Source organism: Melospiza georgiana, chromosome 15 (genome assembly GCF_028018845.1).
Source record: "Melospiza georgiana isolate bMelGeo1 chromosome 15, bMelGeo1.pri, whole genome shotgun sequence".
Taxonomy (NCBI): Eukaryota; Metazoa; Chordata; class Aves; order Passeriformes; family Passerellidae; genus Melospiza; species Melospiza georgiana.
In genome coordinates, this window is record NC_080444.1 from 10,961,688 (window position 1) to 10,974,185 (window position 12,498).

The window sequence follows — 12,498 nt, forward strand, 5'->3', positions numbered from 1 at the left end:
GCGGCTGAAGGGAGCAGGAAGGTTCCAGCACTGCCAGCCCTGCACGAGGGAGAAATTGTACAGCCAATAAACCCAACCACTGATTCAAGAGATACTACATGTGCTGATGCTATACATTATGCTGTGACCCACATTCAGGTTTCTCAGCTTATAAAATGTTTTATTGAATTGCTCTGCTAAGTCAGAAACAGCAGACACGCGAGAATGGCGTGGAAGACGTGTGATGGCTTCTCCATGAGCAGTTCAAAAAAGGCAAGGCTGGAACAATGCTGGAAATGAGAAAATGGTTAGTAGGGTCATCCAAAATCAGGCCATCAAGGACAAACTGAAGTTATTGTATCACCTCAATTAAAGCATTCCCTGGACCTCCTGAGTTCTGACATTGTTTCTTAATGCCATGATCCCATCCTGTTCCTCCACAAATCCTCCACCTGCCACAGGGATGAATTTGGCTGCTAAAGGGAAGGTGGGAAGGTGACTCAGGGATCTCCCCTTGCTCAAACTGCCAGGGAGAGGGAGCTGAGCATGAGGAGACTGCAGGGAAAGGCAAGGGAAGGCAAGGAAAGAGGAAAGGAAAGAGGGAAGGCAAGGAAAGAGGAAAGGAAAGAGGAAAGGAAAGGAAAGGAAAGGAAAGGAAAGGAAAGGAAAGGAAAGGAAAGGAAAGGAAAGGAAAGGAAAGGAAAGGAAAGGAAAGGAAAGGAAAGGAAAGGAAAGGAAAGGAAAGGAAAGGAAAGGAAAGGAAAGGAAAGGAAAGGAAAGGAAAGGAAGAGGAAAAGGAGAGGAAAAGGAGAGGAAAAGGAAAGGAAAAGGAAAGGAAAAGGAAAGGAAAAGGAAAGGAAAGGACCTGGGAGAAGCAGGTGCCTCCCTTGCCAGCTGTGCTGGGTGCTGTGCCCATGCTGAGCCAGGGATGGCCAAAGCAGCTGGGGGAGATCATTCCCACCCCTCCTGCTGGCCAACAGGCCCTGGCATGGCCCAGTACCAAGGTGAAATTACTGCCTGCTTGACTGGGGAGGCAGAAACTGAGCCCAGCTGAAATGATGGACTGGCATTCCCCCGTTTCCTGCAGAGCCAGGGTAGAGAAGGGAGCACTGCCACAGGAGCTGTGGCCCCTGGAAATCTGACAGCCATTGGTCATACCCATCTCTTTCCACTGATTTCCACCAATTCCATCCATGTCCACCAATGCCATCCCAGCTGGTCATGGCCATGGCTCCAGCCAACCCCTCTGCTCTTCCTTTTGTGTGGTAATTGTGGCACCCATCCTTGGCTTTGCTGCTGGGAAAAAAAAAATAAAGAAAAAAGCTTTGACTTTGGATACAGAACAAAGCAAAATTTCTGGATTTGGTTGCACTGAGGGTCTCTCCAGATGACTTCTCTGTTTTCTGGTGTCATCATCAGAGATGCAGTTGTGGAAAGGCCCAACCAGTGCTGGTCCAATGTTCACCATCACCCCCTGGGTTCTCCTCCAAACGGGGGCAAGAGGAGCATGATGTACCTAAAATAACCACTTGGATCATTTCTCTGAATTGCTTGGGACCTTCTTGGGGTGGCTTAAATCAAGCGTGAAGAACATGGAGTGGCAAGGGAGGGTGGGCACAGACCTCTGGACCCCTCTGTACTCTGCCTGTAGCTGCAGCTGAACATACATGGCAAAAACCAGCAAAAGTAAAACCAAGCAAGCAGTCCCAGTTCAGGCTGGGCTCACATAACTGGGGTTCTGTGTCCACTCTGATCAGCAGCACGGGGCTCGTGGTGGTGGTGGTGTCCCAGCACCCATGTCCCTTTGGGAAGGACCAAGACTCTTGGAAGGAGCAGTTTCAGTTCCCTGCAGCTCCCATGCTCCAAGCAGCTCTGACCCCCTCTCACATGCATGACCCCCCCTCAATGCTGTTTCTCAGAACTTTCAGGGTACCATTTTCTGTCAGCTTTTCCCCTCGGCAGGTTCATGTTGCATTATCAATAGTCTGGGGAATGGTTTTATCTGCCCTTGGGGAAGGTGGTCTGTACTCTCCAGTGCATGGTTTGCAGAATGGGGTGATCCAAACCCATGGGAGCCCTCTCCTGATCCCCCCAAAGCCCTGTGACACTGCAGCAGGGCACAGTGCTGGGGGCACAGGATGCTTCCTGGGGTCATGGTGCATCCTGCTCCAGCAGCCTGGCTCAGGGCAGCCAGGGTCAGTGGCCTGGGACAGGTGGGCACAGCACACCCTGCCCTGAGCAGCCCTGCATGTGCAGCAGCCCCTCCACCCGCAGTGATGGGGGCACTCCAGGCTCCCCCTGCCTCTGACACAGCCTCTCAAATTCACAGGAAATTCAATGACTGGGAACTGCCACCACCTTTTTTTTTCAGGAAAACCAAGTTTGTCAGGCTAATACAGGAACAAATGGTGAGTGCTGCATCCAGTCCTGCCACTGCACCCTTAAGTCAGTGGTCACCCTATGGAGAAGGAATGCAGTGCAGTGGGAAGGGGCTTGTTTGAAATATGAAGTTCAGGTTTCCTCAGGCTCTGTGACACCTCAGTTTCACTGAAAATTTGGGGGAGAAAAAAAGTTTGAACTTAAATGTGTCTAGATTTTCTAAATTCATGTAACAATTTGCATTGTTTATAAGCCTCTAAGCAGGTCCCAGCTGAAACTGGGCTTCCCTGACAGGGCTTGCCCCATCTGGGGCAGCAGCACTGCAGGGCCATGGGGAGCTGGTGAGAGCAGAGCCACAAGTGCTGCTTCACCTGTGTGTGCAGGAAAAGCAGCAAAAGTAATTTAAGAATTTGGGAAGAAATGAGCCATTTTGTCAAGTCAACTCTTCTCCCCACAAAATTTCTGCTGGCAAGACCAGCCATGGTGGGAAACAGCAATGGGTTTTTGTCTGGTCTCTTGCTCAGGAATGTGGTGGTTTGAATCCCTGAGCTGCTGCTGGTTTTCTGATGTCCCCTTGGATGCCATGAGAAGGACAATGTGACATGGCATGGAACAGCATGGGACACCATGGGACACCATGGGACGGTGTGTGAGGCCAAGCTGGGCTCTACCAGACGCATCCTCCCACAATGAGATTTGTGCTACAGAGCTGAGTAAGTCCTGCTTGAAACCAAGTACCAATGTGCCAGAAAACGCCCTCAGATGCTTCTTCCTTTACAAACGAGAACACTTTTTTTGGTTTTGCAGATGTTTAACATCTTGATAAAAATTTTGAGGTTTTCTTTTCCTTCAAATCTTTGATGACTTGAGCTTGCTGGGGCTGCTGCAATTATGGCCAAAGGACATGAATATTTTCTGGCACACAGCTCAGCTCTTCCTCCCCAACAGCATCCCTGTGACAGGCCCTTCCCTGAAGGCTGCTAATGCCCATGATTCCCATTCTGCTGGTGGTGGCTGAGCTGTAGGGCACTGCATGAGGTCCCAGCATGGCCCAGGGCCCTCTGGCACAAGGAGCTTTGCAGGAGGAGAGGCCCAGGCACCCACTGGTTCCACATCATCCCCCATGAGACACCTGAGAACGGGAGCCTGGCAGGCACCCAGCCCTGCACTCCAGAGCTGATCCTGCTGCATAACTGTTTGTCCTTCCCATTGTGGGCACCTGTGACCGTGGTCCCAGGGGCTTGTAGGTGAAGGAAGAGATGAGAATGTTGACTCTATGATCAGAAGGCTTGATTTATTATTTTATGATGTATATGTATTACATTATAACTATACTAAAAAGAAATAGAATGAAAAGGTTTCTTCAGAAGCTAGCTAAGCTAAGAATAGAATAAATGATAACAAAAAGCAGCTCTCTCGGACTCTGTCCAAGATAGCACCATCTTGATTGGCCATTAATTATAAACATTCAAGGTGGCTGAATCACAGGTGGACCTGTTGCATTCCACAGCAGCAGATAACCATTGTTTGCATCTTGTTGCTGAAACTTCTCAGCTTCAGCAGGAAAAATCCTAAGGAAAAGGATTTTCACAAAAGGATGTCTGCGGCAGAGACCAGTAAAGCAGCAATGGGTATTTCTCTGATCATGCCTTGGCTTCACTCAAGCCTCGCAAGGTGCTTGGTTCAGTCCAGCCCATTCCCAACAGTAGTAAACAGATCCTTGAGCACTGAAATGAAATTCTCATCTCCTCATCCCAGTATCTCGTGGTCTATCAGCTAGGTGATTAAAATCTGCATATATACACCGAATGATAGATAAGGTTTATTTATGGAGGAGTCTTTGCCATCATTACGTAACGCCTCTTTTAGACGTGTCTGGCGCCCCATGACACCCTCTGCTCACCGGAAGACACCTAATTTGGCAGCAGGAATGAAGGTCCTTCTTCAGGCTATAAAAATGGTGCTGTCTCAAGCAGAGAGGCAGAGAGACCCCAGCTGTGCAGCCCAGCCAGCCCAGGCCGTGCTCAGAGAGCGGTGCCAGGATGCTCCCCACACTGAAGGCAGCTTTCACCCTGCTCTCCCTGCTCCAGCTCGTCTCTGGCACACCTGTGACTCCATCTCCCCTTCAGCAAGCACTGAAGGAGATCACCACCAGGATCCAGGCGTTCAACTCAGAAGTGCAGGTAAATGCTGCTGCACCTCTCAGCTTTGCTTTGCTTTCTGACCTCGTTATTGATGATGATGGGGATGATGGGGATGATGTTCTTCAGTGTCCAAGGCCAGCTACTGGACTGCCACCACAGGGACTGGTGCCCACCTGGGTGGCAAGAGCCCTTCCTGCTGGCTCAATCCATTGTGTCCCACCTATCATTTGGGCACCCTGGCCCATCTCAGCCTAGACTTTGTGTGATCAGCACCTGACTTGGTGGTACAAGCAGCTCCTGGGGTCGGGTCAGGTGAAGTTTTCCACCTGACATTAGCTACTTGTGCTGAGGAACAAGAAAACCTTCTGTGTCAGGGTGGCAGAGGCAGCTCGGGGACATGGACATGGTGGTCTGGGCAATGTGAGCTCCTCTGCTCCCAGTGAGCACACAGGGATTCCTGTGCCTTCCCAAACAAGTGCTCTGCAGACGCAGGTCCTGTGTCCAGGAGCCTGTTTGGAAGCCATTTGCTGAGAGAGGGATCTCAGTGCTGGCAGCAGCAGGGCTGCATCCCTGCCATGGCCGGCTGAGAGGGATGGGCACAGAGGGGCACCCCTGGCATGGTCTCACAGTGATGGTCCTACAACGGCAGTCCCATAACCGTGGCTCTCCCTTGTGTTGCCTCTGCAGGTGCCTTGCAATGACACCCGAGTGGCACAGGTTCCCTTCACGGATCCAAAGGTAAATACCTACAGGGGATAGGCAGAAAATGTTTTTATCGTAAGTGCAGACATAGCCAGGGCCCTCCTCCCCGTGGGGCACAGCTCCTGCAGCTGAGAGGGCTCCATCAGTCCCTGAGGGCTGCCCAGTGCCAGTCCCTGGGGTCAGTGTGGAGCTCCACGCTGGCTGTGCCTCCAGCCCCAGCCCTGGGCTGCTGCTCTGACATGAACCACGTTAGGAACTCCCTGTGGAACCTCCTGCCAGCCCTGGACACCTGAATAAGCAACTTCAGCTCAATTCAGCTACACGGCTCTAACAATTCCCCTCCGTGTTCCTCAGGTGCCAGAGCAGGAGCTGCTGTGCCAGGCACAGGGGGCACTCTCCAAAGTCACCATGTGCAAAAAAACCTACCAGCCTCTCATCAGCAACCTGAAGCTCCTGCACGGCAAGAAGGTAAGCAGGGGGTGCTGCTCCTCTCCTCCTTGTGCTGTGCCCCACAGCTCTGCCCCACGCTCCCTGTGCCCCGCTGTGGCACTGAGCAGAATTTGCTCTCTCGAGTGGGGCAAGAGCTGGGCATGGCAAACCCACCAGTGCTTGGGTTAATCTGCCCCTGTGGGGATGACAGCTCCCAGCGTCCCCAGCCAGCCCACAGCAGGGGCCATTTGGCCACAGGGGACAGATGTTTGTCCTTAGCAAAGGACAATTCCTGACCTCCCGGGCCAGCATCCTCACCACTCTGGGTTATTTACTGAGTTATTTATGAGGCACCGGAGGCAAGCAAAGCATCTCTCTGTGCTGGGAGCCCAGCTACGCACCGAGCCAGCCGCCAAACCCTGCTGCCAGCTCTGATGTATTGACGCTTTTCCTTCCCCAGAAATGCAACCTGAGCGATGACAATGAGATTTACCTGCGCCACTTCTTGCCCGCGCTGGGGAACTTCACGCAGGCGATGTTCCGGCGCTGGGGCCGGGCTGCGCAGTGATGACGGCCGGCACCGCTGCCAGCCCCAGCCCGGGACCCGCTGCTGGCAGCTCTCACACGGGCTCTGCCCAAAGGTTATTTTCGGGTTTGTTTTGTTTTGTGTTGTCTCTCTTTGCTCCTGGTTTCCTGCGCTCCCCCAGCCCTGCTGCGTCCCTCCCGATGCCAGCCGGCTCTCCCGGGCGGGCTGAGCCCAGGGGGCCGCTCCTGGCTGGAATGCCCCTGTGCCGGGCACCTGGCGTGTCCCGATTCCCCGTGCAGGGCCGTGTGCTCCATTCACTCAGCACAGAGGAGAGCTCCCATTTGCCCAGGGCCGCCCTGAGCTGCCCCGCGGCTCCTGGGCCGGGACCGAGCCCCGCTCCGGGCTGGGCACCCCGGGCACGGCCGGAGCCCTCAGCCCATCCATCAGCTCCGCACCGCCCGCCAACACCAAACCCCGCTCATTATCGGCTTCCTGTTCCGCTTAGCGACGGGACGTTTCTTCACAATCATCTTCTCTTCCTAAAGAGATCGGAATCTGTCTGAAATGGTGAATTTTTCTCTGATGTGCGGCTGGGTGCAGCTGCGGGGAGGCGATCGCTGGGAGCAGGGCTGGGGAAGCGCAGCAGCCGAGCAAAAGCTGGGGGGGAAATGGGTCAGAGGGGTTGGACTTGTCGCTGCAATTTCAGCGTGTCTCTTCTATTGTAGGCGACTTCTAAGTCATTAATTCTTAAGACAGGAGAGTCTGTAGGATAACGTTGAGTCTAATGGGTGCTCACTGGCATAATAATTTGAAGTTTGTTTATTTATTTTTATATGTTATTTAAATAACTTATTTTTATACTGTGTAACCTACAGGAAGTCCTGGCTTGTTGAAAGCTTTTCTTTGCTGGGGACCTAAAATAAAAAGGGAAAGCCAGTATTCAAGGTTTATTTTGAAATTACATGGTAGTTCTGTGGAATACAATCATATTTAAAATACTGCTACCTCATTTCAAGGAACTCTTTCTGTCTGACTGCCTTTGCACAACAACGAATGAACATGTCCTGATTTGTAATTTATTGTTGTTCTATTTAAAATATTGGTATTATGAGAGTTAATATATTCAAGTTCCCATTTATTTGAATGTCTTCATTTTATAATTTTGTTAATAATAAGTATGCACTGATTTTATTGAAGTGTCCCTGGGCTTAAGCAATAAACAACTGAGTTAAGAGCTCTTGGTGTCCATAGTTTATGCTGTCATTTCCCTCTTACCCTCAGCAGTTAGTGAGGAGCACTGGGGTGTGCCTCTTGGTCAGGAATGCTGGCATTTTTGGGGCAATGTACAGTAATTTACCCACTGTGCCACTGGGAGCAAGGCCTTGAGAAAGGAAAAGGCACCAAAGAATCCACCTGGCTCGTGGCTTAGGAAATTGGGGAAAGGAAGGGCTGGAGCAGGGAGGATGGGAGCCTTTGTTTGGGAAGAGGACTTTGTGCATGGGGCCAGGGTGGAGAGGGGTTTGGGGGCAGGCTGGGGGCAGCCAGCAGGAGCCCAAGGGGAGCTGCAGGCAGGGGAAGCCTGGTCTGGTGGGACAGGGAAGGGACGGGGCTGCCTCGCAGACCAGAACCTGCCTGGGGCCAGCTGCACACATGGAGGGAACAAATCCACAAAACAACTGCTGGAAATTGTTGCTCGTGCTCCAAGTGCCTGCAACAGGGGCTCAGCTGCAGCCTTGGGATGTGCCCTGGATAAACCCCAGCACTGGCAGCAGCAGCCATGGCAGCAGCAGAAATAAATGCATGAGAACAGAACGTGGACAGTTCCCTCAGGCCCATGGTGTGACCCTTGGGATGGAGCTGTACAGGCCAGGAGCTGGACTCAGTGAGCCCTGTGGGTCCCTTCCAGCCCGTTCTGGGATTTGTGATTCCGTGATCCCTGTTGCCATCAGCTATCAGTCCCCTCAGGCAGGAGGTGACAGCTGGGCAGACCCAAGGCTCTGTCCCAGTGGCTGTCCTGGGATATTTCTGGCTGGGACAAAGAAGGGAGCCCTGACCTGGTGGCTGTGAGCTCTGGCAGAGCCCAGGCTCAGCAGCCACAGGTGCTGGACCCCTGTGGGATGGGAAAGGCTCCACAGAGCACAAGGAGTTCCAAGAGGTGAAACACTGAGGACACATTTCTGAATCAAGCACATCTTTGGTGGGGACACAGGGCAGGTTCATCCCTGGATGGTGGCTGGATGCAGGCACAGCCAGGGCTCCAGGAACACTGGGGACCCCACGGGGGCTGCAGCTGCCCCTTCAGAGAGCAGTGGGGCCATCACTGCCATCAGCTCCATCCCTCCCTTGGGAAAGGACATGGAAATGTTTAATTTGCTGTTGTGTTGGGTTATTGACCCTGGAGGGATGTCAGGGTCCCACCACAGCACCCCTGTCACCCTCAGCTGGGCAGAGGGGAGAGAACATAACAAAAGGCTTGTGAGTCAGAGTAAGGACAAGGAAAACACAATCAGCAATTACTGTCACGGGCACAATAGAGTCAACTTGGGGGAAAACTACTTTAATGATTTAATTATTCAATTTATTGTGAATTAAATCAGCAAAGGAGAAATAAAAATTAAATCTTAAAATACCTTAGTCCCACCCCTCCCCTCCTCCCAGGCTTAACTTGGCTCTGGATTTTCGCTCCTTTCTCTTCCAGCTGCAGCTGTGCAGGGATTTCCCCCAGGGCACTGCCCAATGGGCTGGGCCCTGTCCAGCAGCAGATCCCTCTTGGAGCAACTGGGGTTGGCTCCATCAGGCATTGGGAAACCTCCCAGCAGCTTCTCACAGAGCCCAGCCCTGAGCTCCCCACTACCAAAACCTTGCCATGGAAACCCAACACACCTGGTGACTTTCCCATCACACAGCAATGCAGTTTTCCACCATGATTCAGCCTGAGTAGAGCAAAGGTTAACTTTTTCTGTGATTTGAGCATTTTCTCTTCATTGATCTAGAGCTTTCCACCACGATCACTGGGGAATCCCTGTGTCTGCACGATGGGGCTCCTGCCTCCATCACCTTCTCCAGCATCACTTTCAGGCAGGGATCCACCACCACCACCACCACTAATCCCAGCCTGGTGGGACAGCTCTGTGCCACCATCCCTGCAGGCCGTGGGTGCAGTCACACAGCCAGAGCAGCTCCCTTGTCTGCTCTCCACAGCACAGCACAGCTCTCCACTGGCAAATCCCTCACAAAGGTCTCTCTGTGTCAGTGACTTCACATAACTTCATCCGGGGCATCTCGGATGAATACCAGACAAACAAAATTACTCTCAGTCTGGCTACTCCCAGATTCATCAAGTGCTCACGAGTTGTTATCTGGTAACAAGTTGCTGTTTGAGTTAGAAAAATCCCTATTAGTTATTACAAAACTCCAAAGTTTCCCAGCTCAGCGTTTCTCAGTGCCATTTCCTGTGGCAGCAGCGGCTGGTGGGGATGGCAGAGCCCTTGGTCTGAAAGCTCAGGCTGCTGCTCCCCAGGCAGGGCAGGATGGATGGGCAGGATGGATGGACAGGATGGATGGGCAGGATGGATGGACAAGGCAGCCTCCAGCTCCCTGAAACTCTGGAACAGGGCCACAAAGCCTCAGTTTCCCAGCAGGACTCTGATTCCCTCCCTGCACACAGCCCTGCAGGATGCCACACTGCTCGGGGGACCCTCTTTGGTCAGGGGGTCCCCAGCTCTCCACAAACCCCCCAGCTGATGCCCTGCCCTGCCCAGGTTTGTCCCCACACAGCTCTGCCATTCTTTCTGCTCCTCCCCAGGTTGAGAAACCCAGGGACGGAAATCAGAGTGCAGCTGAAGGATGCTTTACGTGATCTGGAGATATTCAAATGAAACACCATAGAAGATCTTGCAGGATAGTCAAAGGAAAATAAAAAGAAAAGTGTTGCTATTGGGGAGTGTCAGAGCTATGGGCTACCCAGTTTAACCACTTCCAATTCACTGTGTAGAGGAAGCCTTGAGATACGGAGAAATGGAGAATCCCCAAATCAGGTTTATATGTGACCTGACTCCTGTCACTCTCATCTTACAGTGGAAATTTCACAATGCAAGATCAGAAGAAAATTTTGACTTGCACAAAAAAGAGTTGTTGCTCTCCTAATCGGGAGCAACTTTGGAAAGTGCCTATAAGGGAAAAATAAGTTTTTCCTTCTGGTTCAGCAATTTTACGGTAATAAATTGAGGTGCTTCCTGCAGAAAAGCGCACACAGTTACAGGTCACCAAAGAATCCAGAGCCTAAGAGCTGAAGGGGTGCAGCCCAAGCAGGCCATGAGTGTCCTGGTGCAGGTGCTGCTCACCCTGCTGCTGCTGTCAGCCTGCCTGGGTGACGTGGTGACTCCACAGCCACACACACTACGGAGCAGGACACTGAAGGAGACCATGAAGCTGCTGGAGAAGGTCCAGCGGGAGGTAGGGCTGGTTGGTGCTTTGCCCACTGATGGGAGGAACAGATTGTTTCACCAGGCTTGGAGGGAGCGATGCTGAGCCAGAGGAAGGTGATGAGCATGGGGTCACAATGCTCCTGGGGCCTGGGGGGGGATGGATTTGTGTCTGTGTGTGCACATCAGGATGGATCTGTGCTGTCTGGAGCCTGACTGCTCCTCTCCTTTGTGTCTTCATCAAGGTTTCCTGTGACAAGGTGAATGTGATAAACATTTTTGCAGATCATAAGGTAAGAAAAAACCCCAACCATGTAGCCCTGGTGGGTGCTGGGGGCCAGAGGAGAGCACAGGGGGGTGGGAGGCAGGTGGGGAGCCTGGGATCCTGCCTGTCCTGGTGTGGTGCTCTGGAGGAGCAGGAGCCCTCTGTGAGCCCCCAGCACAAACGCTGGGCTGCCCAGCTGGTTCTCAGCACTCCCAGTGCCCTGCACAGGTGCCCTCACCTTCCCACACCCATCTCCACCTCCAGCCAAAGCAGCATTGGTGCCTTCTGGCCACCCTGGGGACAGAGGAAGGGCAGGGATGGGCACCTGTGCTTGGGCAGCAGACAGAGGTTCAGCTTTTCAGAGAGAGGAACACCTCCCTTTGCCTTGGAGAGCTGTCACCAGCTCAGACAACCACACGCACCTATTGCACAGCATCCTGAGAGCTGGGTATCCCTCTTCAGCCCCTTATCTGGGGAAGCCTCTGCAGTTAGCACAAGATTTAATAGCAGATAATAAGGCCTCTTTCTGCTCCGAAAACTGCTGCCTAAGCCACGCTCACCAGCCCCTGAGTTCCTGTTTTCACAGAAAGCCCATGCCCTCACCTCATGAGAGGAGATGCCTGAGATGCTGCACAGCCCCACACTCACAGGGACAGGCTGGTCACTTGTTTGAAGACACTGTGAAAGCTGGGATAGAGCAGGCAGCACTGGGAACATCCCCCACGGAAGAAAGTGAAATCAGTTTGTTATTGCCACCAGCACTGCTCATCTCCCAGGTGTCTGTGCCATAGGGCTTCTCAAAGCCCCTAATGAAGGCAAACTCTTCTCAGGTCATTCCTGCAGCCTCCCTGCCTGCCCAAAGCAGCTCCACAGGGTCCCCATGCTCCAGCACAGGGGGCTCCCTCTGTGCCACACTGCCACAGCTTCTGCCAGGGCCCCACTCCTCACCAGGAACGGGATGGCACCAGTGCCAGCTGTGCACAGGTGGAGCTGGGAACCTTCAGGGAGGCTTTGGCACCTCAAACCACAATTTTCACCTGTCCTTCAGGATAGAAATTTATTATTTGTAGTGATTTAATCTGCTGCTAGTAAGAGCAATGACTATACAAACATTTTTAAAAAGCCATGTGTCTTTTCCCAGAGAGGTAACAACACAGACATCTTCTGCAAAGCTGCCACAATTGCTCGGGAGACCAAGAGCTGCCACAGGGAGCTCGGGGGCATTTACCACAACTTGCTGAGCCTGGGCAGAGCAAGGCACAAGGTGAGGCACAGTTCCCCTCGCACTGCCCACAGCAGTGCCACAGAAGCCCTCAGGCTTCTCCCTTGGTCACTGTTTTTGTTTTACTCTCCCACCACCCCTGGCAGCCCAAGCCAAGCTGCAGAAGTCAATCCCACCCCAGCAAGCTTTCTAACAGCCCTTTTCCCTTTCCAGAAGCCATGTCCTGTGGCACCAGGCAGCACCACCTCACTGAAGAATTTCCTCAAGGAATTAGACTACATCCTCCAAGAAGAATTTAAGAGTCTGAAGTGAAAAAACACTTTGCCCTTTTAAACTATGACCCTATTTTTCAAAGATTATGTATAATAATTCTTTAAATAAATGTATTTTTGGATTAAATGTGCTGGCATTGTATAGGACATTACACA